This window comes from Balaenoptera physalus (assembly GCF_965194825.1).
Source record: "Balaenoptera physalus genome assembly, chromosome: 19".
Classification (NCBI taxonomy): Eukaryota; Metazoa; Chordata; class Mammalia; order Artiodactyla; family Balaenopteridae; genus Balaenoptera; species Balaenoptera physalus.
In genome coordinates, this window is record NC_138900.1 from 53,869,332 (window position 1) to 53,892,962 (window position 23,631).

Consider the following 23,631-nt stretch of genomic DNA (forward strand, 5'->3'; position numbering starts at 1 on the left):
TCCACTGAATGGATATATCACATTGTGCTTATTCACTCACCAGCTGATGGACATTTGGGTTGTTTCTACCTTTTGGCTATTATGAATAGTGCTGCTATTATGAACATAGGTGTACAAGTATTTGTTTGAATACCTATTTTCAATTCTTTTGGTTCTATACCTAGGAGTGAAGTTGCTGATAATTTTGTTTAACTTTTTGAGGCGCTACCAAACTTTTCCACAGCCACTGCAACATTTTACATTTAATCCACCAGCAAATGTATGAAGGTTCCAATTTCTCCACATCTTTGACAACTCTTGTTATTTTCCATTAAAAAAAAAGTCATGGGCTTTCCAACCCTGGCCAGGCAGGATGGCTCCCACAATGAAGGGCGGCAAGAAGAAGAAGGTCCGGTCTGCCATCAACAAGGTGGTGACCAGAGAATATACCATCAATGTTCACAAGCGCATCGTGGAGTGAGTTTCAAGAAACGTGCCCCTCAGGCACTCAAAGAAATCCGGAAATTTGCCATGAAGGAGATGGGAACTCCAGATGTACTCGTTGACACCAGGCTCAACAAAGCTGTCTGGGCCAAAGGAATAAGGAATGTCCCATACTGTATCAGTGTGCGGTTGTCCAGAAAACATAATGAAGATGAAGATTCACCAAAGAAGCTTTATACATTGGTTACCTGTGTACCTGTCACCACTTTCAAAAATCTACAGACAGTTAATGTGGATGAGAACTAACTGCTGATTGTCCAGTAAAGTTATAGAACTGCCAAAAAAAAGAAAAAGAAAAAAAGTTATGGTTAACTTAGTGGGTGTGAAGTGGTATCTCAATGTGATTTTCATTTTCATTTTCCTAACGAGTAACAATGTTGAGCATCTTTTAATATGCTTGTTAACTGCAACTACCTAGTATTCACAAAATTACCGTAGGAGGTGTACAAACAAAAAATGTATGGCTCATGACTCTAGGCCTAAACTGCTGTGTTTCTTTTCTTTTTTTAACATCTTTATTGAAGTATAATTGCTTTACAATGGTGTGTTAGTTTCTGCTTTATAACAAAGTGAATCAGCTATACAGATACGTATATCCCCATGTCCCCTCCCTCTTGCATCTCCCTCCCACCCTCCCTATCCCACCCCTCTAGGTGGTCACAAAGCACTGAGCTGATCTCCCTGTGCTATGCGGCTGCTTCCCACTAGCTGTTTTACATCTGGTAATGTATATATGTCCTTGCCACTCTCTCACTTCATCCCAACTTACCCTTCCCCCTCCCCGTGTCCGCAAGTCCATTCTCTATGTCTGTGTCTTTATTCCTGTCCTGCCCCTAGGTTCTTCGGAATCATTTTTTTTTCTTTTTTTTTTTAGATTCCACATACATGTGTTAGCATACGGTATGTTTTTCTCTTTCTGACTTAATTTCACTCTCTATGACAGTCTCTAGGTCCATCCACCTCACTACAAATGACTCAGTTTCATTTCCTTTTATGGCTGAGTAATATTCCATTGTATATATGTGCCACATCTTCTTTATCCATTCATCTGTTGATGGACACTTAGGTTGCTTCCATGTCCTGGCTATTGTAAATAGAGCTGCAGTGAACATTCTGGTACATGACTCTTTTTGAATTATGGTTTTCTCAGGGTATATGCCCAGTAGTGGGATTGCTGGGTCATATGGTAGTTCTATTTTTAGTTTTTTAAGGAACGTCCATACTGTTCTCCAAAGTGTCTGTATCAATTTACATTCCCACCAACAGTGCAAGAGGGTTCCCTTTTCTCCACACCCTCTCCAGCATTTATTGTTTGTAGATTTTTTGATGATGGCCATTCTCACCGGTGTGAGGTGATACCTCATTGTAGTTTTGATTTGCATTTCTCTAATGATTAGTGATGTTGAGCATCCTTTCATGTGTTTGTTGGCAATCTGTGTATCCTCTTGGAGAAATGTCTATTTAGATCTTCTGCCCATTTTTGGATTGGGTTGTTTGTTTTTTTTTGATATTGAGCTGCATGAGCTGCTTGTATATTTTGGAGATTAATCCTTTGTCAGTTGCTTCATTTGCAAATATTTTCTCCCATTCTGAGGGTTGTCTTTTCATTTTGTTTATAGTTTCCTTTGCTGTACAAAAGCTTTTAAGTTTCATTAGGTCCCGTTTGGTTTTTTTTGTTTTTATTTCCATTTCTCTAGGAGGTGGGTCAAAAAGGATCTTGCTGTGATTTATGTCATAGAGTGTTCTTCCTATGTTTTCCTCTAAGAGTTTTATAGTGTCTGGTCTTACATTTAGGTCTTTAATCCATTTTGAGTTTATTTTTGTGTATGGTGTTAGGAAGTGTTCTAATTTCATTCTCTTACATGTAGCTGTCCAGTTTTCCCAGCACCACTTGTTGAAGAGGCTGTCTTTTCTCCATTGTATATTCTTGCCTTCTTTATCAAAGATAAGGTGACCATATGTGTGTGGGTTTATCTCTGGGCTTTCTATCCTGTTCCATTGATCTATATTTCTGTTCTTTTTTTTTTTTTAATAAAGCAGATCACCCCCCTCTTTCATCTTCTGATTTTTAAAAAATATTTATTTTTTTATTTTTGGCTTTGTTGGGTCTTTGTTGCTGTGTGTGGGCTTTCCCTAGTTGCGGTGAGAGAAGGCTATTCTTCCTTGCGGTGCGCGGGCTTCTTATTGCAGTGGCTCCTCTCATTGTGGAGCACGGACTCTAGGCATGCAGGCTTCAGTAGTTGTGGCACATGGGCTTAGTTGCTCCTCAGCATGCGGGATCTTCCTGCACCAGGAATCAAACCCGTGTTCCCTGAATTGGCCAGCAGATTCCTAACCACTTCACCACCAGGGAAGCCCCTAAGCTGTTGTGTTTCTGAAGTTCTTGCTCAGACTGTGCCACTGTTCTCCAGCAGCATCATGCTATGGCCCCGAGGCTTTGGGAGAATTCGTCTGAGGAATCCTTCTACCTTCTCAAAGGGCAGAACTGCAATTTTAAAAACTTCCCTCTCAGTGGGGTGGTTTGAGAGTCTGTGCAGACTGAAACTACAACTAGAAAACCAAATCTAAAATAAAAAGAAAAGAAAAATCTTCTTTCTCTGCTATTTACTAAATTAGCCCTCCTCTATTTTTTTTTTAACATCTTTATTGGAGTATAATTTCTTTACAGTGTTGTGTTAGTCTCTGCTGTATAACAAAGTGAGTCAGCTATAGGCATATGTATGTCCCCATATCCCCTCCCTCTTGCGTCTCTCTCCCACCCTCCTTATCCCACCCCTCTAGGTGGTCGCAAAGCACTGAGCTGATCTCCCTGTGCTGTGCGGCTGCTTCCCACTAGCTATCAGTTTTACATTTGGTAGTGTATATATTTCAGTGTTACTCTCTCACTTCGTCCCACCTTACCCTTCCCCCTCACCATGTCCTCACGTCCATTCTCTACGTCTGTGTCTTTATTCCTGTCCTGCCCCTAGGTTCATCAGAACCTTTTTTTTTTTTTTAGATTTCATATATATGTGTTCCATACAGTATTTGTTTTTCTCTTTCTGACTTACTTCACTCTGTATGAGAGACTCTAGGTCCATCCACCTCACTACAAATAACTCAATTTCGTTTCTTTTTATTAGCCCTCTTCTATTTTGAAGACATCATTATAAATGCACAACTTCCAAGCCTATATGATGAAATTTGAATGCCAGAGTTAGCTAGCCCCTTGCACATAGTGAGCTTTTTCCATGCTTATTTGTTAGTTTGACATGACAGCCAGAAGAGACCTTCAGCTGTGCCGAATTGTGGTTCTCACAGACTGAGTGGGAATGCTAAGGGAAGGACATTTTTGTGTCAGACTGGAGGAGAGTGAGGAAATGAGGAGGGATCTGCACAAAGTTGTGCCTAGGCAGGGATCTGTGAAAGTAGCAGGAGAGTCTCAGGACCCCATGTCTACCCTAGGACAGCAGGGAGCTGTACAATTGGCAATATCCTCTGTATAGATCAATAGTTAGTTCTTTGAGGACAAGAACAGCATCTTAGTCTGTATCTTTATATGTTCCCTAACCCAGAACCTGGCTCATAGTAGGTACACACAGGATGTTTGCTGAATGGGAAAGTGCACTGGTGACACTCTGACCCATGATGACTGTCTCCTTGGTGGGAATTAGGGAGTAGACATCCTGGTCGCTGGTCCTGATTTTCGCTCATTCCTGTCCGTCTCAGTCTGACATCCTCCAGCAGCTCTTCATTACCCCCACCACTGTGTTCCTAAGATTCCCAGCTTAAACATAAAATATCCCCTATATCCTTGATCATTATTTCTAGAGCATTCCCTCTACTTCCGTTATATTTCTATTACCTTCGACCTACACATAGCCATGGCCATGCTTGGGACCTTAGAATCACATCCAACACTTTGTAGTAAAGAAGAATTCGAGAGACTGTTGAATTTTTTGTTGATAGACCCTTAGCACAGATGTCTGTAGGTTTATTGGGTGTTATTCCTTTTATTCCTTGCCTCTAAAGAAGGCCCTTCCAAGCTCCTGTGCAGACGGTATAAAGCAGGGTTGATAGAGTTTGAGAGCCACGTGGGAGAATAGATCTGGGGGAGTGGGGGAGGAGGAGTTGAGGCATTGTGGTGTTTCTCTGTACAGTTTGAAGACTTTCATTCATCTCCTTGTTCTAAATCCACTGCTTCAATCTGGCCCTCTGTAATTTTTTTTTCCCCAGAGAATAAACCTCCTGTGTTACAGGGTTTGGGGGAAGAAATCTCTGGGCTGTATACATGGGGATGGGATCTATAGGTCCAGTTGTCCCTATACCTCTTCCCTCTTTCCTCTTCCCTGTGTCTTGTGTCTGCTGTGCGAAGTGTCTGACGCCTGATTCCTGAGCCTTTCTGCTGGGTGAATCAGTTTGTGGTATTATCCACGTGTCCTAGCCACCCTCCTCCCCACTCTTGTCACATGCAAGGCTTCTGGTTTTCTCTGGTTACCACTTCTTTCTCTCTTTCCATCTGCTCACGCTGTGTTGACATCTCTCATCGGTTTTCATCTCCTTTCTCATTCTCTTGTCCTTGTAAATCCTTATCCTTGTTGTACTTTTAGTGTCATGTTATGGGATTCCAGGAATTCTTGTGTTCAGTCCACCCTTATTTAATAAGCAACTACTCTTTAAGGTCATCAGTTCCACACAATGTAATACTCTGTAGTTGTTAGATGGAATAACATAGCTACATGTCTGAACCTGTGGAGTGGGCAATATAGAGAGTTAAATGAAAAAGCAAGTTGCAGGGAATTCCCTGCCGGTCCAGTGGTTAGGACTCTGTGCTTTCACTGCCGTAGCCCGGATTCAGTCCCTGGTTGGGGAACTAAGATCCCGCAAGCCGCGTGGCATGGCCAAAAAAAAAAAAAAAAAAAAAGCAAGTTGCAGTTGGTATATATAATATGATGCCATTTTTGTTTAAAAATTGTTTATATTATATATATACACACATACACATGCAAATATCATATATATAATATAAAATATATTCTCCTTAGCATTATCTGAGACAGTGTAAATATCAGAATAGGGACTTCCCTGGTGGTCCAGTGGTTAAGACTTTGCCTTCCAATGCAGGGGGGTGTGGGTTTGATCCCTGGTCAGGGAGCTAAGATCCCACATGCTTCCCGGCCAAAAAACCAAAACATAGAACAGAAGCAATATTGTAACAAATTCAATAAAGACGTTAAAAATGGTCCACATCAAAAAAAAAATCTAAAAAAAAAAAGAATATATAGAGCTATTTTCATTTGGCAAAAATATTTAAAACGGTTTAGCTTAAAAGTCTAGGCAATCTGGTGAATGTAAAAATTTACTTTGGGGGCTATGGAGCCAGGAAGCACCATTCGTGTTGTGTTCTATGTGAGCAGTGCCCCTGAAGTTGTGCAACTGCAGTGGCCCTTCCTGGAGTTCCCCCCAAAGAAGCTGTCACCTCCCAGAGCAGCGGCAATGATTAGCTAGCTTGCTTCCCCCATGTGTGACTCCTAGTGGCCAATTTCCCAGGATGTGACTGTTTGTAGTTAATGATCCTTCTGATCTACACCAGCGAGGCCAACTCATAAGTAGGTGAATAATAAGCAGCAAAACTTATATTTGTGGAGATGTCCATTCTAGCATGTTGTGGGAAACTTAGGTTCCTCCTTACAAAAGCAACCAACTCTTCCTCCTTCCAACCACCTTCAACCTCCAACCCAACTCACGATCCAATGAAAACATGTGGAAATTTTCCAGTTGAAACTCAATGGCACAGGGTTGAAAGCAATTTAGCCACTTATGCAAATGTTCTCTAGCAACAGGTTTCTAGCTTTTTTCCCTCAAACTTAGCTGCATAATGGAATCACCTGGGAAGGCTTTAACTCCCATGCCAATAGGAAGACTGAAAAAGAATAGATACATGGTTATGTAAACTGAATCACTTTGCTGTACACCTGAAACTAACACAACATTGTTAATCAACTATGCTCCAATATAAAATAAAATTTTTTTAATTGAAAAAAAAAAACTCCCACGCATAGGGTGAACACATATCTAGAGAGTCAAATCTTTAATGAGGTTTCTCAGCATTGGCTATATTGACATTTGGGACCAGACATTCTTTACTTATGGAGGCCTTTCTCTTTCTCTGCATTGTGGGATGTTTAGCACCATCCCTGGGCTCTACCCACTAGATACCAGTCACACCCTCTCCCAGTTGTAACAACCAAAAGACATTGCTAAGTGTTTCCTGGTGGAAGGAGCAAATCACCCAATTGAAAATCACTGCTTTGGGGGCAAGACCCAGGCATCATAGTTTAAAAAAATCTTCCCAGGTGATTCCAATGTGCATTCCAGTTTAAGAGCTGTGATCTGGTGGAATTTACTTTGGGAAGCGTATCCTGGTGGAAAGTCCCAGGAGTTTTGGAGTGGGTTTTTATAAACTGTGATTTAATATTGATTCAGTAAAAATGAGTATCTTCTGAGCCAGATGAGCAGTTCCATTCATTGTATCTAGTAAGCATCTGTTTCTTTCTATTAAGGGGACTTTGGAAAACAAAGAGGCTGTGAACATCATGAGAGGTTAGCAAAGCCAGCTGAGCATGTCACTTAACAAGGAATCTTTACAGTGAGCTAATGAAAGGGACCTGAGGTAATGAAAGGTCTAAACAACACTTGAGGACCATCGGGGGGTACCTTATTGGTGCCAAGATAGTATCTACCATTGAATGGAGGTCCCTTGCGGGCCAGGGTCTTGTGCTAGGGGATCTGTTTACATGTTATCAAATAAGAAGACATCTAAGTTAATACTAACAGTAGTAATAATAATAATGAATGGGGCTGGCTGAAGAAGTAGGTATGTCAGTACTTTTGAAACATGTTTTAAACCTAACTGGTGCACATAAGCATTTACACATTTCTAGCATGCTCCTCAGTCCCACTGTGGCAGGAGCTGTAAGTTGGTTCACACAACACCCTTTCCATTTTCTTTCTATTGTGGAAGCCAAAAAGCTAAAAACTTGCCTTCCAAATTCCTCTGCTGTTGGGAGTAGCCATGTGGCGTAATTCTGGCCATTAAGAATGCAAGCCAGAAAAAAAAAGAATGCAAGCCAGGACTTCCCTGCTGGTCCAGTGGTTAAGAATCCGCCTTCCAATGCAGGGTACATGGGTTCAATCCCTGGTCGGGGAACTAAGATCCCACATGCCGAGGGGCAACTGAGTCTGCACGCTACAACCAAAGAGCCCACATGCTGTAACTACAGAGCTCACGTGCTCTGGAGCCTGCACGCCACAACTAGAGAGAGAAAACCCGCACACCACAACTAGAGAGAAGCCCACGTGCCTCAACGAAAGATCCCCTGTGCCGCAACTTAGACCCAACGCAACCAAAGTTAAAAATAAATAAATAAATATTTTTTAAAAAAGAATGCAAGCCTATGAGGACAGGGATTTTTGTCTATTTCATTCTCTGCTGGTCAAAATTCACCACTTTGTACACCCTAAAAATGTCCAGTTTGGGTGGGAGGATAGGACAGATGTTTAAGGCTACAAATTTGCAACAAGTAGTAAATAACTCCCAGAGTTGTCCCAGTGTAGTGAATATAGACAACGATATTATAATCATCAAACTTGCTAAGAGACTAGAACTTAATTGTTCCAGCCACTAAAAAGAAAGGATAATTATGTAATGTGGAAGAGGAGCAAATCATCACTACAATGGCAATCATATGACAATATATAAATGTATCAAATTAGCATGTTGTACACCTTAAGTTTACACAATGTTATGTCAAATATATTTCAATTAAAAAAATTTAAATGTCCAGTCTATTGTACATCAATTTTACTTCAACAGTGTGAAAAATAAAAGAGCAATTGTTAAGAAAATTAAAAGGCAAGTTAGAAATTGGAAAAAAACAAAAACAAATCTCTTGGCCCTGCAGGAAGCCAAGGTGAGAATCCTGAGGCGAAAGGAGGCACCAAGACTCTCTGAATTTCAGGTCAATTGCAAGGCTGAGATTTACCCAGCTAACACTAGATGTCACCATTGTGCTGTGAAAAATGTAGCTGACATTCAGGTGTTCTATTTAATATTCAGGACCGAGGGAAGCCTTCAAGTGTTTGAAATTGTGCATTTCTCCCCTCTTCTGATCCCAGTATATGATTACTGTGGCCTTATTAAAACTCCCTGAACCTTGATTTTCTCATGCGTGTGATTCATTCCGCATCCCTTGAGCCGGGTAGTGCTTGAGGCCGTCCAAGCTTGAAGGGAGACACCAGGGAGGGTGCCGGCCTCAAAGCTCCTGGTGGAGGGCCTCCCCGTGCAGCTGTTCCCACCTCTGGGTCTCTGCCTCGGACCTGCGCTAGATTCCCCAACCCCGACCCCTCTGTCGGAGGCCACACAGCTGCAAGCTCCACTACTGCAGCCTGAGCTGGAAAGAGAGCAGCCTGGGGATGGGGAGCTCAAGGGAAGTGTGTGCAGATGGCACTGCCCTGCATGAGAGGGAAAGAGGCGAGGAGGCTGTGCAGAGTTTTAGAATGAGGAAACCTCCTGGCCCTGAGAGACAGAACAGCCCCCTGGGTTCTGTCACTGAAAGCTGAGGCTTTAACCAAGGCTGTGGACGTGTCGTTTTGGAGCGTCCAAACCCAGCGGTTTGGTACACCACATGTAACACAGAAGTTATTGTTCCCCAAAGTCTTTAATGATTCCTGGGCTTTGGCAAGAAATATCAGGAAAACACATATTGTATGTGGAATATAGGAAAATGATTAGTGAGACCTCACTAATATTTTAATTTGTTGCATTAGTAATTTAGAAATTTCTGTTTAGGATAGTGTACTTCATGAGTATATGGGGTCTTGTCCTCAGTGAAAAGAACAAGGGCTCTCCAGGTAATTAGAAACAGAAGCTCTCTGGTTTGTGAGGGATGTCTAGGTAAAGGCAATCTCCTTATTCACAGGCTTATTTACCCTTGCATTTATGGAAAGTAGCCCAATCATCTAGGCAGAGTATGTTTCATACATTTCCTGTATTGATGCATTTAAGAATATTTTAACCAACTTACATTTATTGTGATAAATTTTGGTCTGACATCTGTCATCTTGAATGCTTTTAGTTTTTAATGATTACTTGTGTCCTATTTTGTCCCTTTTGCTTTCTTTGCTCTTTTATCAATTTCTGTTAAAGATTTTTTTGATGTGGACCATTTTTAAAATCTTTATTGAATTTGTTACAATATTGCTTCTGTTTTATGTTTTTTGGCCTCAAGGCATGTGGGATTTTAGCTCCCTGACCAGGGATTGAACCTGCACCCCCTGAATTGGAAGGTGAAGTTTTTAACCACTGGACTGCCAGGGAAGTCCCGCTCTTTTCTCAATTTTTTATAAGATATTTCTCCTGGTTTTATTCTACTAGTGGAACTATTGAGATTTTTTTAAAGTTCTTTAAAATACTTCAGGTGTAAAAAAATTAAGAGAATAACCAACACCCATGTACCTCCCCTCAGCTTTATCGTATCTGACCATTTTGTCATGGCTGTTCCATGTGTTTTTTAGAACTAAAGCATTACAGATGGAACTGAAGTCCCCTGTATACATCTTTTGAATTGCATTTATCTCTCTGTGGTTCCAGAGGTGGTTACCATATGAATTTGGTGTTATTCATGCTCATAGATGCTTTTAAACTTGTTATATATGGTTATTTCCATAAACATCATAATATTATTTTACATGTTTTGAATGTATATAAATAGTATACTTGATGTTTTCTTCTGCAGCTTACTTTTTTTTAAAATTTTTAATTTAATTTTTATTTTATATTGGAGTAGAGTTGATCTACAGTGTTGTGTTAGCTTCAGGTGTAGAGCAAAGTGATTCAGTTATACATATACATATATCCATTCTTTTTCAGATTCTTTTCCCATATAGATTATTACAGAGTATTGAGTAGAGTTCCCTGTGCTATACAGTAGGCCCTTGGAGATGATCTATTTTTTTTTTAACATCTTTATTGGAGTATAATTACTTTACAGTGGTGTGTTAGTTTCTGCTTTATAACAAAGTGAATCAGTTATACATATACATATGTCCCCATATCTCTTCCCTCTTGCGTCTCCCTCCCTCCCACCCTTCCTATCCCACCACTCTAGGTGGTCACAAAGCACCGAGCTGATCTCCCTGTGCTATGCGGCTGCTTCCCACTAGCTATCTATTTTACGTTTGGTAGTGTATATATGTCCATGCCACTCTCTCACTCTGTCCCAGCTTACCCTTCCCCCTCCCTGTATCCTCAAGTCCATTCTCTAGTAGGTCTGCATCTTTATTCCCGTCTTGCCCCTAGGTTCTTCTGACCATTTTTTTTCTTTTTTTTAGATTCCATATATATGTGTTAGCATACGGTATTTGTTTTTCTCTTTCTGACTTACTTCAGTCTGTATGACAGACTCTAGGTCCATCCACCTCACTACAAATAACTCAATATCGTTTCTTTTTATGGCTGAGTAACATTCCATTGTATACATGTGCCACATCTTCTTTATCCATTCATCTGTGGATGGACACTTAGGTTGCTTCCATGTCCTGGCTAATGTAAATAGAGCTGCAATGAACACTGTGGTACATGACTCTTTTTTTTCTTTTTCTTTTTTTTAGGCTGCTTTGGGTCTTCGTTGCTGCGCACGGGCTTTCTCTAGTTGCGGCGAGCGGGAGCGACTCTTCATTGCGGTGCACGGGCTTCTCATTGCAGTGGCTTCTCTTGTTGCAGAGCACAGGCTCTAGGCATGTGGGCTTCAGTAGTTGTGGCTCACGGGCTTAGTTGCTCCGCGGCATGTGGGATCTTCCCGGACCAGGGCTCGAACCCGTGTCCCCTGAATGGGCCGGTGGATTCTTAACCACTGCACCACCAGGGAAGTCCCTGCACATTCATTCTTGACTGTGCAGTGATCTATGACATATTTCCTACTTCTGTAACCACCCTGCAAGGTGATCTCCCTGCTATGGAATGCTGCTGACCAAACAAGCAAGTTCTTAGAAATAATTACACTTCAGACGGATTTCCCTCGTGGCGCAGTGGTTAAGAATCTGCCTGCCAACGCAGGGGACACGGGTTCGAGCCCTGGTCCAGGAAGATTCCACTTGCTGTGGAGCAACTAAGCCCGTGCGCCACAACTACTGAGCCTGCACTCTAGAGCCTGCGGGCCACAACTATTGAAGCCCGCGTGCCTAGAGCCCATGCTCCACAACAAGAGAAGCCACTGCAATGAGAAGCTGGTGCACTGCAATGAAGAGTAGCCCCCACTCGCCACAACTAGAGAAAGCCCACGCACAGCAATGAAGATCCAACGCAGCCAAAAATTAAATAAATAAATTAATTAATTTTTTTAAAAAAGGATATATTTTTTAAAATAGATCTTTATTGGAGTATAATTGCTTCACAATACTGTGTTAGTTTCTGTTGTAAGAATGGATATTTCTGATAAACCCTGAGGCTGTGAGCCACGTGGCAGAGCAGTTCTCCTGGGTTCCCTTACCCAGCTGCTCTCTGCCCGGGCGCCCCCTTCCCGATAAAGTCTTTTGCTTTGTCAGTAAAAAAAAAAAAAAAAAAAAAGAATGGATATTTCTGGGTCTCTCCTTCAAGCATTCATTCTTCTGACTTTCTTAGTTAGCATTCAAAAGCATAGGGCTTAGGACTGAAAACCTAACAAGATTTTCTTTTCTCTACTTTTGTGCTGTTATCATGGTAGTCACTAGCTACATGTGCTTATTAAAGCTCTTAAACTCTTAAGCACTTGAAGTGGGGCTGATTCAGATTGAGAGATGCTGTAAGTACCAGAGTTTGAAGACCTAGTATAAAAAAATGTAATTGAGGGGACTTACCTTGCAGTTCAGTGGTTAAGACTCCGCGCTTCCACTGCAGGGGGCGTGGGTTCCATCCCTGGTCAGGGAACTAAGATCCTACATGCCACGCCGCACGGCCAAAAAAAAAAAAAAAGTAAAAAGTAAAAAAATGTAAATGACCTCATTAATAATCTTTATGTTGATTTCATGTTGAAATAAAATTTTGGATATATTAGGTTAAATAAAATATATTATTTAAATATATTAAATATATTAATGAAATGTATTATTAAAATTAATTTTGCCATTTTCTTTTTACTTTTTTAATGTGGATACCAGAAAATTTAAATTACATATGTAGCTCGCATTTATGGCTCACATTATATTTCTTTGGACATCCCTCTTCTACTACAGAGCATATCCTTAAGCCCCCTTACTTAGCCATCCGTGCATAAATGTTGTTGGTGCATGTGGAAAGTCTAGAACACAGAGTTTATGGCCAACCTGAAGAGTTCTGTCCTAGGGAACTTACTGCATGGGAACAGAGAATGAGAGAGCAGTCGTGTTGTATGAAAGGAGAGAAGGTTAGCACTCCCCTTGACCAGGATGGAAGAGGCCCTCGGGCCTGACAACACGTATTCAGAAAATGAGAGAGCAGTCAAATGAGAGTGTGGAGCAGGAGCAGTGACCCCACCACGGTGCCTTTGCCATAGTGACAGAGTTCCGTAATCGGCTCTGTTTTAGAAATACTAACTCAAAATAGTATGTAATTTGATTGGACTGAGAAGAAAATGAAGGCATAAACCCCTGTTCCCTTGGCATTATATTGCAATTAATAACTTTGGAGGCCTACACAAGTTTGGGGACAGGGTGATGTAGGGATGAAAAGGATTGTGAGAAATGTCCTGGTACCACTGACAGAGCTTAGTAAAAGTGTCAGTGAGTTGGGTAACGTAGGGGAGTCCTGATATAAAAACAGTTTTTATGGTAGATGACACTAGACTTAATGCCACAAAGTTTGAGTTTCTTTGGGACACCCACCTCCCTGGGTATAGCAGACTGTTGAGAATGCAGCTCTGTAATCTTGGGGAGAGGTCAGGTCTGGAATTGTACACTTATTTTTGAGCCAGAATAATTTTATTATTGCAGTGCATGAGTTGTATGCCTATTTATACAGAGTAACAAACAATTATTCAATCATTTATTTATCATACTTATTTAGTGTCTACTATGTGCCAGGCATTGTTCAAGACACCCAAGATAGCAGGAAAGAAAACAAAGTCCCTGCTCTCATGGAGCTTATGTTCTAGTGGTTTAAGATCAAGGTCAGCTAATTTGTAAAGAAAAGGAAAAATAAAGCAGGTGTTCAGCACATAGTTTTATTTTGCAAAAGATATAAAAAGCTAATATTTTAGAATACAAATTAACAAAAGTGTACAAATTGATAAAGATCAACACTTGAATATAAAATTTATTTTTTTAACAACTCAAAAATTTAGAAATACTGGTTAAATTTTGTGACTTCCCTGGTGGTGCAGTGGTAAAGAATCCACCCTACAATGCAGGGGACACGGGTTCGATCCCTGGTCAGGGAACTAAGATCCCACATGCCGCGGGGTAACTGAGCCCACTCGCTGCAACTACTGAGCTCACACGCCTCAGCTAGAGAGCCTGCGTGCCAGAAACTACAGAGCCCACGTGCTGTGGAGCCTGCACGCCACAACTAAAGAGAAAACCCGCACACTGCAATGAAGAACCCGTGTGCCACTAGGAAAGATCCCGCATGCCTCAACGAAGCCCTGCGGGCTGCAACTAAGACCCGACGCAGCCAAAAATAAATTAATTAAATAAATAAATTAATAAATAATTTAAAATACAAATAAAAATATTGATTAAATTTAAACTAACTTAGTTAAAATATCATCCAGTTTTTGGAAATACGAATGCCATCGGACAATCTGTTACTATTTGTTTCTCACCTTAGGTTTTCATTTTCTTCAATGTGAAAAGGGGCACTGGGAAGTCTCCTGGGTCTTGAAGCAAGCTATGCTCTTTCCTTTCCAAGTATCCAGCATACACTTTTGAGTCTAACAACAGCACATAGACTCGATAGTTTTTAACCATTTTAGGGCATTCACTCAACTCTTGTAAGCCATCAGGGAATGCCTCTTCCACCTTGAGCATTTCAGGCATTTAAGTACTATGAAGTCACAGATTATTAGGGATATGTATCCTATGTAGGTCTGGAAAAGCTTATGTAATGACCTGGCTTCAAAATCTAATTTCTTGTAACACAGCTACTATTTTCTGCCTCTGTCACATTTGGCACTTCCATTTTAATAGCTTCATATTTCTGGCAGGCCACATGGAGGTTGGAATCTCTAAAGACCTTATAATTTCAGTGCTCTGTTGTTTCTGATACAATTCTCATGTGTCACATGTCACAATTCTCATGTGACATGTGTTTTTCATTTCCTATGTCAGATGCTGAGACCAACATTGACAACAAGCCCACATCAACGCAGGGAATTTCTGAAGAAAGAGAGGTGATGATATCATGTAGACTGCCGAAGAGTTTCTCAAGAACCTGACTTTCCAGAAACATGTGAACTGGAGAAGCACCAGGAAATCCCCACAGTGAAAAACATTAAAAGAAAGGATGAGAGAATCCACTATGCAAGGAAACCCTTCGGATGTGAGGAGTGTGGGAGATACTTCATCTTTTTTTCTTACTATATTCGACACCAGAGAGTCCACACTGGAGAGAAACTCTATCCACATGAGGAGTGTGGGAAATCCTTCAATGGCAATTCTTCATTAATTCAGCGTCAGAGAATCCACTCTGGAGAGAAACCCTATCAGTGTGAGGGGTGTGGAAGAGCCTTTAATAACAGTGAAAGTCTGATCAGGCATCAGAGAGTCCACAGTGGGGACAGACCCAATCTCTGCAAGAGGTGTGGAAATGGCTTCCCCAGTAGTTCTGAACCTTGTTATACATCACAGAATCCAGACGGGAGAGAAACCCTATGAATGTAATGAGTGCGGCAAAGCTTTTGCTGTTAAGTCAACATTAAGTCGGCATCAGAGAATCCACAGTGGAGAAAAACCATATGGGTGTAGCAAGTGTGGGAAAACATTTAGGACTTCCTCCCAGCTACATCATCTTGGGTATGCCCACCCTAGAAAGAAGCCTGTCCTGGACCTTGGTTCTTTTGGCCTCCCAGCATTTTTTACCCCATTTTCATGGTAATTACTGCCCTACTTTTTGGGAAAATACCACTCTGCCCCAACACAACAGTTCATGTGGTTTGGGTGAGGCTCTATTCCCTACTGCAAAGGTGGAACATGTAGCCTAGTCTGGCCCATCTGTACTGTTCCTTCCACTCACCACAATGGTGGGTTCAGGCGACCCAAATTCATCCAATCAGAATGGACCCTTTGACTGTGCAAAACCTACCACGAAGTGACATTCTTTTCTGCTGGACATGGATGTTAGCCTTGACCCACGTGAAGGCTGAGAAGAAAGCCAGCCCTGCAAACAGAGATGGAGAGAACTAAACTTGCCTCTGGATTTTTCAGTGATGTAAATCAAAAAATTAAATTCTTTGCTTAAATAGTTTTAAGTTGGGATTTCTTTCACTTGTAACAGAATCCTTACTGATATTGAGCCATTTCAATGTCTCATATGTTTCAAAACCTTCAGAGTTAACATAAACTTGATTTAGCTTCATTGAATCCACACTATGAAGAAACCTTTCATGTGAGTGATGTATTGGAAAAGATGTAGCTATGATTCTGATGGTTCATACAGAGGCAACCACTCAAGTGTTGTGAATGTGGGAAAGCCTTTAACCCTCGATTAAGCCAGGTCAACATTCAGGCATCCTAAATGGTTTGAAGTTACAGCAATTTAAGCACATTAATGAAAATTTCAAGTTATTATAAAACAAAATCTCTATCGAATATTCTGTAGGGTAGATGAATGTATTAATTAGAAAATATTTTTTTAAGTATTTATTTCCTACTCAGTTTCTAATAGAAGTGGATGCTGAATTTTATCTTATTTTAGATTGTTAAAGATGATATTTCTTTTTTGACCTATTTATATAGTTAATTATATTAATGTTTTTCCTAATATTGAGTCATACTTATGTTCTCATAATCTTAGTTGGGTATAGTGTTTTTAAGTTTCTTTAAATGTTGCTGGATTATATTAATATGTTTAGGATATTAGCATCTATATTCATAAGTGTGATTGGCCTGTAATTTTTTTCACTCTTTGTCAAGATTTGGGACCTGAATTATACCACGTTGCTAAAAATAGTTAGGAGACTATTCTTTCTCTGTGCTTTGGAACAGTTTCAAAAGCCTAGCAATTATCTGTGCTTTGGAAATTTGAAAAAAGTTCACCTATAAAGCTGCCTGGACCAGTTGCTTTTGTTGGGGGTAGTGTAGAGCAGAGTAGAACTTTCACTACTTTAATAATTCCTTTCCTGGCATTGTCTATTACATTGTCTATTTCTTCTTGAATCAATGTTGGTAATTTATAATTTCCTACTGACTTTTATAAATCATTAGCTTAGCATTGTACCCAAGTTATTTTTCTTATTTTAAAAAATATTTTCAAATATGCCCCTTGTCATTCCTAAGTTTGTTTGTCTATAAAACCTATAGGAAGATTTTTATTACTCATATTTGCATGCAAAAGCTTGATATTATCATTATAATGCCCGGCATAGCATGTTTGCCCTGCCCTTTGATCTGGTTAGGGGGCTTTTACACCCAAGGAAATGGCTTTGGTTCTCAGTCTGAAGCAGGATTTTACAAATGCAGCACTATTGACATTTAGGACCTGATAATTTTTTTGCTGGACACTGTCCTGTGAGTTGTAGGATGTTTAGCCTACCCACTGGCCTCTACCCCCTAGATACTATTTGTGATGTTCTCCCCTACCCTCATTCATAACAATCAAAATTGTTTCCACTGGTCTAAAGAGATACTGAGGATATGTTTTTGTAAAAATAAGGAGGAAGTTCTCTTCTTTGGATGCCTGTCAACCTGTGCCTTGTTACTTCCCATGCCACCTTGTACTGTCATCTACTGTCATGGCAGTTTTCAATTCCAGATTTAACCTGTTGTCTGAAATCTGGGCCTGAGAAAATGACTTCACCACTTCCTCTGTACTTGACAGCAATCTACCCCTGCCTGGGGAGGGGAATCATTTTTAGTAGTGGACTTATAATTCTGCCGAAACCAAAGTGATTCAGATGAAGAAATGGTTGAAGTCACTTGAGTTGAGGTTTGTTAGTTCCTATTGTTGCTTCCCCAACAGAATACTAGTCTTTAATTTGCCATAGCTGTTCTTTAATAAATGCTAATAACCAGTAACATTTTGTGGCACTTATCTCTGCTAGGTGCTCCACAATGCGGTAACTTACTAACTCCCAACAGCCTTTGAAGTACTGTTATCTTGTTTCAATTAGGAAAGTGAGGAACAGAGAGGTTAAGTAGGTTGCCCAAAGATACAGCTAGTAAATGGAAGAGCAGAGATTCAAACCCAGGCAGTCTGGCTTCAGAGCCCATGCTCTAACTGTCACAGAGTGATGCCCTAAAGGCTGGATGCAAGATCTGTAACAAATGTAATTCAGTGACAGAAAAGACACATTTGAGGTGACTTTGGTATGCTCTTTGTGAATGGAAGACACTGGGGATCAGGTCAAGGCAAAGGGAGGCTGTATATTGGCTTTGGAGAAAAGAGGGCAGTGAATGGGTTGAGATAAAACAGTGAGGCATATCTAGTACAGAGTGGCTCATTGTGTGTTTGACAGTCTCAAAACTGCTGTTGTCAGGGAGATAGCATGTGCAGAAGTTGAAAATACAGCTCTAGGAGGCAGAGGACCTGGTTCCTAGATTCCCCAGTAAGGCTTAGTGGCTGCGTGGCACTGGCATTTTTGTTGCTACAACTATTTGAAAGTAGTACCTTCATAGTAAGTGCCTGAGCTGGACCCCCAATGTGTCTTTTATCTCTAACGTACTGGAGTAGCTCCATCTTCCTGAACTTGAGTATCTAGCAGATTATCCATGATATGTGACCTAGGTACCACTGCTGGAGTCCCCCTCTAACTGACTTACTGTCTTTGGATCAGGCTTGGTTAGGTTCAAGCGCACATAATTGAAAATCCAAAATAATAGAGCCTAAAATAAGACTGGACTTGATTTTTCCTTTTTTTAAAAGAGATCTGGGGACTTCCCTGGTGGCGCAGTGGTTGGAAATCTGCCTGCCAATGCAGGGGACACGGATTCGAGCCCTGCTCTGGGAAGATCCCACACGCCGCGGCAACTAAGCCCATGCGCCACACCTACTGAGCCCACGTGCCACAACTACTGAAGCCCACGCGCCTAGAGCCTGTGCTCCGCAACAAGAGAAACCACCGCAATAAGAAGCCCGGGCACCGCAATGAAGAGTAGCCCCCCTCGCCTCAACTAGAGAAAGCCGGCGCGCAGCAATGAAGACCCTAGGCAGCCAAAAAATTAATTAATTAATTTAAAAATATATGTAAAAAAATAAAAGAGATCTGGAGATAGGCAGCTGCACACTGGCAGCGGGAATCCTGCCTCCTTCCAGTTCACCGCACTGCCATCCATCAGATGGGGCAATATCCTCATAGTCTAAAGCAACAGCTAGAGCTCCAGCCATTCCAGGATGCAGGATGGAGGAAAAGAAGAAGAGCATGTCAACTTCCTTTCAAGGAAATATCCTGTAAGTACTGAGAACACTTCCACTTCACTGTGCAGAACTTAGTCCTGGGAGACCCACAGACTTACAAGGATGGCAAGAAATGTCCTTGGGTGAGAGACAAGGTGCCAACCCCTGATGCATTTTTCTGTTACTAAATAAGAGGGACAAATAGATGCTTGTACAGGCAACTAGCAGCCTCTGACACTGCCAACATGTCTTAACTTTATATGTCTAAAGTAGTTTGCATGTACTGCCATAACAAATACCACAGACTGTGAGGCTTAAACAACGGAAATTTATTTTCTCACAATTCTGGGGGCTGGAAGTTCAAAATCAAGGTGTTAGCAGGTTTGATTTCTCCTGAGGCCTTTTTCCTTGGCTTGCAGAAGGGCAGGAGGGGCAGTCATAGGAGACAACACAGGACATGAAGAGGTAATCAGTGCCACTGGGCATTATGGCAAGGTTGGTGGCAAGTGGGTACAAACATGTACAGGGAGGCCATGCGAGATGCCTCTGAAGGCACCACGTCCATCTGCCAGGGATGCTGGACTGTAGCTTGAGCAGCCCCATGTTGAGGTATCCATTACAGGGTTCAGGCATCAGATGTGTGGGCAGACAGGATTAACACATCTGTAGAAATCATACTGCCCATACTTTCTCATCAAAGATGTAGATTTGTTGCAATTAGATTTTTTGTCCACCTGGAATTTATTTTAGTGATGGTGTGAAGTAAGAATCTTATTTTTCTATTGGGATATCCAAATCTTCCAGCATAATTTATTGAAAAATCCCTCCTTTCTCCACTGCTTTTTTTCAGCTCTGTTAAATGATTGACATGCAATTGAATCAGCTTATTGATTTCTACAAAGGTCTTGCTGGGATTTTGATTGGCTTGCTTTGAATATATAGAGCAATTTGGGGGATAACTGACATCTTAATAATATTGAGTTTTTCAATCAATGAACACAGTATCTCAATTTATTAGGTATACATTCATCTCTTTTGTCATTATTTTATAGTTTCAGCATGCATATCTTGTACATATTTTGTTAAGCATTAAGTATTTCATGTTTTTTATGCTGTTATAAATGGTACTGTTTTTAAAAATTTATTAAGGTTGCAGGAAATTTTATTGCTGGAAATTTTGGTTTCTAACAATTGATCTTTTTTGCACCTTTAACTCTGTGACCTTGAAGCCACACAACTGAGTTTGGGACTTGACCCACTGTCTTTTAATAAAAATCACACACCTTGTCTCAGGACCTACTGAAGTTTAGGTGCTTTATGTCTCTGCGCGGAAGGAATTCAGCGAGAGGCGAAGTAGATTTATTGAGAGAAATACACACTCCACAGAGAGAGTATGGGCCATCTCAGCAGGCGAGAGGCCCTGAAATATGGGGTGGTTAGTTTTTATGGGCTGGGTAATTTCATAGGCTAATGACTGGGTATATCATTTCAACTATCTTGGAGAAGGGGGTGGGGATTTCCAGGAGTTGGGCCACCGCCCACTTTTTGGCCTTTTAGGGTTAGCCTTGGAACTGTCATGGCACCTGCGGGTGTGTCATTAGCATATGCCAGTGTGTTACAATGAGCGTATAATGAGACGCAAGGTTTACAGGAAGTTGAATCTCCTGCTATCTTGGACCTAGTTGGTTTTTTTTTTTTTTTCCTTCCCACTCTGTGAGGCATGCGGAATCTTAGCTCCCCCACCAGGGGTCGAAGCCATGCCCCCTGCAATGGGGGCATAGAGTCTCAACCACTGGCTGGTCAGGTAAGTCCGGACCTAGTTGGTTCTAACCAGTTTATGTCGTATCCTCAACGGCTGTCATTCCTTTAAAGGTTGTGCCCTGCCCCCTTCCCTCCTGTTTCAACCTTGCTAAACTCACTGTTAGTTCTAGAAGTTCTGTAGATTCTTTGGGATTTTTTTTGTGTAGACAATCATGTCCTCTGCAAATAGTAACAGTTTTATTTCTTTATTTCCAATCTCTATGCCTTTTATTTCTTTTTCTGGCCTTCTTGCACTTGCTAGGACTCCCAGGAGGATGTTGAATAGTAGTGGGAAGAGATGACATACCTGCCGTGTTGCCAACCTTACAGGGAAGGCGTTCTCTCACCATTAAGTATGTTTTCAGCAGCAAGGAGATAATCACATCAAATGCAGTCAGTATAGGTACTGCAACAAAACATTAGGTTAACTTTACTTTTTTTGTCAGCCAAGGCAAAAGTGACCATGCATGATACTTAAGTTCCACTATAACTTCATCAATTGCAATGTGATATAAAAACATCTATGATTTCTATTGCTGACAAAGTCGCAAGGCACTGCTGATACTACTGTAGTTTTTGCCAACATATAATTAAAGGAAATGCTAAGTTTCAGCTAGAGGTTAGCTTAAACAAGGATAGGCTTTTTCTATTCTAGGTCCGCGGTTAAAAACGTACGCCAGGGGGAGGAAAGCCGGAGTCCACAGAGAGGTGCGTTCTGGCTTCCTAGAGAGGAAGCTCGTGAAGCTTGGGCGCCGCAGCCGACGTAGTGACGCACTTCCGGTCACGCCGTACATTGCGCCTTTCCTGAGGTGAGTGTTGGGGGTTTGCGGCCGCAGCAAAGGTTCTGGGGTCTCGCTCTTCACTCCCCTGGAGGAGGGTGTCGCCTTAGTCCCTGATGCCGAGGTGGAGGGAGTCGGGCGGCGCCACCGGATCCGGGGAGCGAGGGCGCCCGCCGGGCAGTCCAGCCCGCCCTGGCGCCTTTTCCCCAGCCCGCTGCGGCCGCCTTAGGAAATGGAGGCTGGGTATGGAAAGGAGGCGCCCTTTGACCCAACACAGCCGCAGCCTCCCCTGTTCCCTGGGCCAACAGCTACTTACTGAGCAGCGAAATGCCAGTTGCTCTTGTAGGTTCCCAGGATGTAGCTGCGAATGAGACGGCCGTGGGCCCCTCCCCCAGGGAGCTTTCAGTTTAATGGAAAGCCCCCCATTAATCCAGTGCGATCGGTTCACTCCACCTGCTCCGAACCCTGTAGTTGCGGTCTGTTGCTTTTAGGTTGAAGATGAAGTCCTTGACGTGCAGAGGCCATGCGGGACTTGGCCTCTTGCAACTTCTTCACCCTCGTGTTCAACACACTTCCCTTGGCTATGCTACAGTCTTCTTGGACTTTCATTTCGAGAACCTGTCTTTGCACATGCTGTTACTTTCGGAAAGATTTTTCTTTCAGCCTAGTTAATTCCTATTCTTAAGCCTCCCCATCTAGGATAAATTCTCCCTGGCACTAATCACGATTGTGGTCTTAAAGCTAACTGAGAATCTTTGATTTCTTTAGTCTAAGCACCATGATGGAAGAGATCAAACCTTTCTCTCTCCACTGTTATCTCCTGTGTCTCACGCTTGGCCTGGAATGAAATAAATATGTGATAAATGTTTGTGGGATGAAGAAAACATACATCAGTGTATTATCTCAAACTGGGAGAGGTGGTATACAAGAAAGGGAATACAGTGCTAGTGGAGTGTGTAACCCAGGGCCCCCGACCTGATCTGTGGAGACAGGCAGTGATCTGAAGGGTGAGCAGGCAGTTACCTAGATGAAGAGAGGTCAGGCTGCTGGAGAGTATTGCACACAGAGACTGTCAGTTCCAAAGGTTCTAAGGTTGGAGAAGAGTGGTTCATGCAGAGGAACAGTAGGTACAAAGATCCTGAATTAGCACAGTAGAGAAACTGAAAGAAGACCAGTGTGGCTAAACTAATAGAAAGCAGGAGGGTGGCACAAGATGAGGCTAGCAGGAAATTGCAGCATGCAATGAGTTTCGGAAGATGCTGGCTTTTTGGTAGAATATGACTGATTAACAAGAATGCAAAATGTCTGTAGGGGATGATATAATTAAAGTAATAACCCAGACCTTTTGGCATGTTGTGTGGCCTCTTCAGGGTCCTTTGCTAATTTGTTTCTGGTTATCACTGGGTGTAGAGTGGGGTGATGATCAAAAAAGATGCCTGCCCCAAGATCCAAGAAAAGGAAATCCTACTCTAAGATTCTTTTTCTGATTTTTGGGGGGCTACTTTTACCTATTTTTCCATATTAACCTTAGAATCACTTTATCAAGTTCTAAAAAAAAAAAAATCCTGTTGGGATTACTATTGGAAGCACTTTGATGTAGTTATTAAAAGCTTGGCCTCTAGAATCTGGCTTACCTGGTTTGGGATCCAAGTTCATCCATCCACTAGGTGGATAGAGCTTGGTTTCCACTGGGTGACTGAACTTGGTAGAGAAAATTATTGTCTTAGACTTGTTTTCTTATTTGGAAAAAAGAAAAGGTTCAAAGGATTATTGTGGAGATTGAATGAGAGAATATGTATTTTTCCTCCAAAAACATATTTCTATTTTTTTTTACCTTTTATGTTTCTCAGTAAAATTTTATTTTTAAAAATGAAGGTCTGGATTTCCTCTTGTTAGGGTTTGCTTTGAGTTTTCTGGTGTCTTTTGCTTGTTTTGCTCTTTGTGTATTCATGTTCCCCTGTACTCATGTCTTAGGACAGGCAGCATTGCATGATGTTGGTGAGTACAGCCTATGGTGCTGAGGGCAAG

At 41.6% G+C, this 23,631-nt stretch overlaps 1 pseudogene across 1 annotated transcript; it reads left to right on the forward strand.

Moving 5' to 3' along the window:
• Positions 1-337: 337 nt before the first annotated feature.
• Positions 338-15,937, forward strand: LOC309649321 (large ribosomal subunit protein eL31 pseudogene; annotated as a pseudogene). Its single transcript, XR_014268687.1, has 2 exons — positions 338-1,205; positions 14,803-15,937. The product of XR_014268687.1 is annotated as a large ribosomal subunit protein eL31 pseudogene (transcript).
• The last annotated feature ends 7,694 nt before the right edge of the window (positions 15,938-23,631 follow it).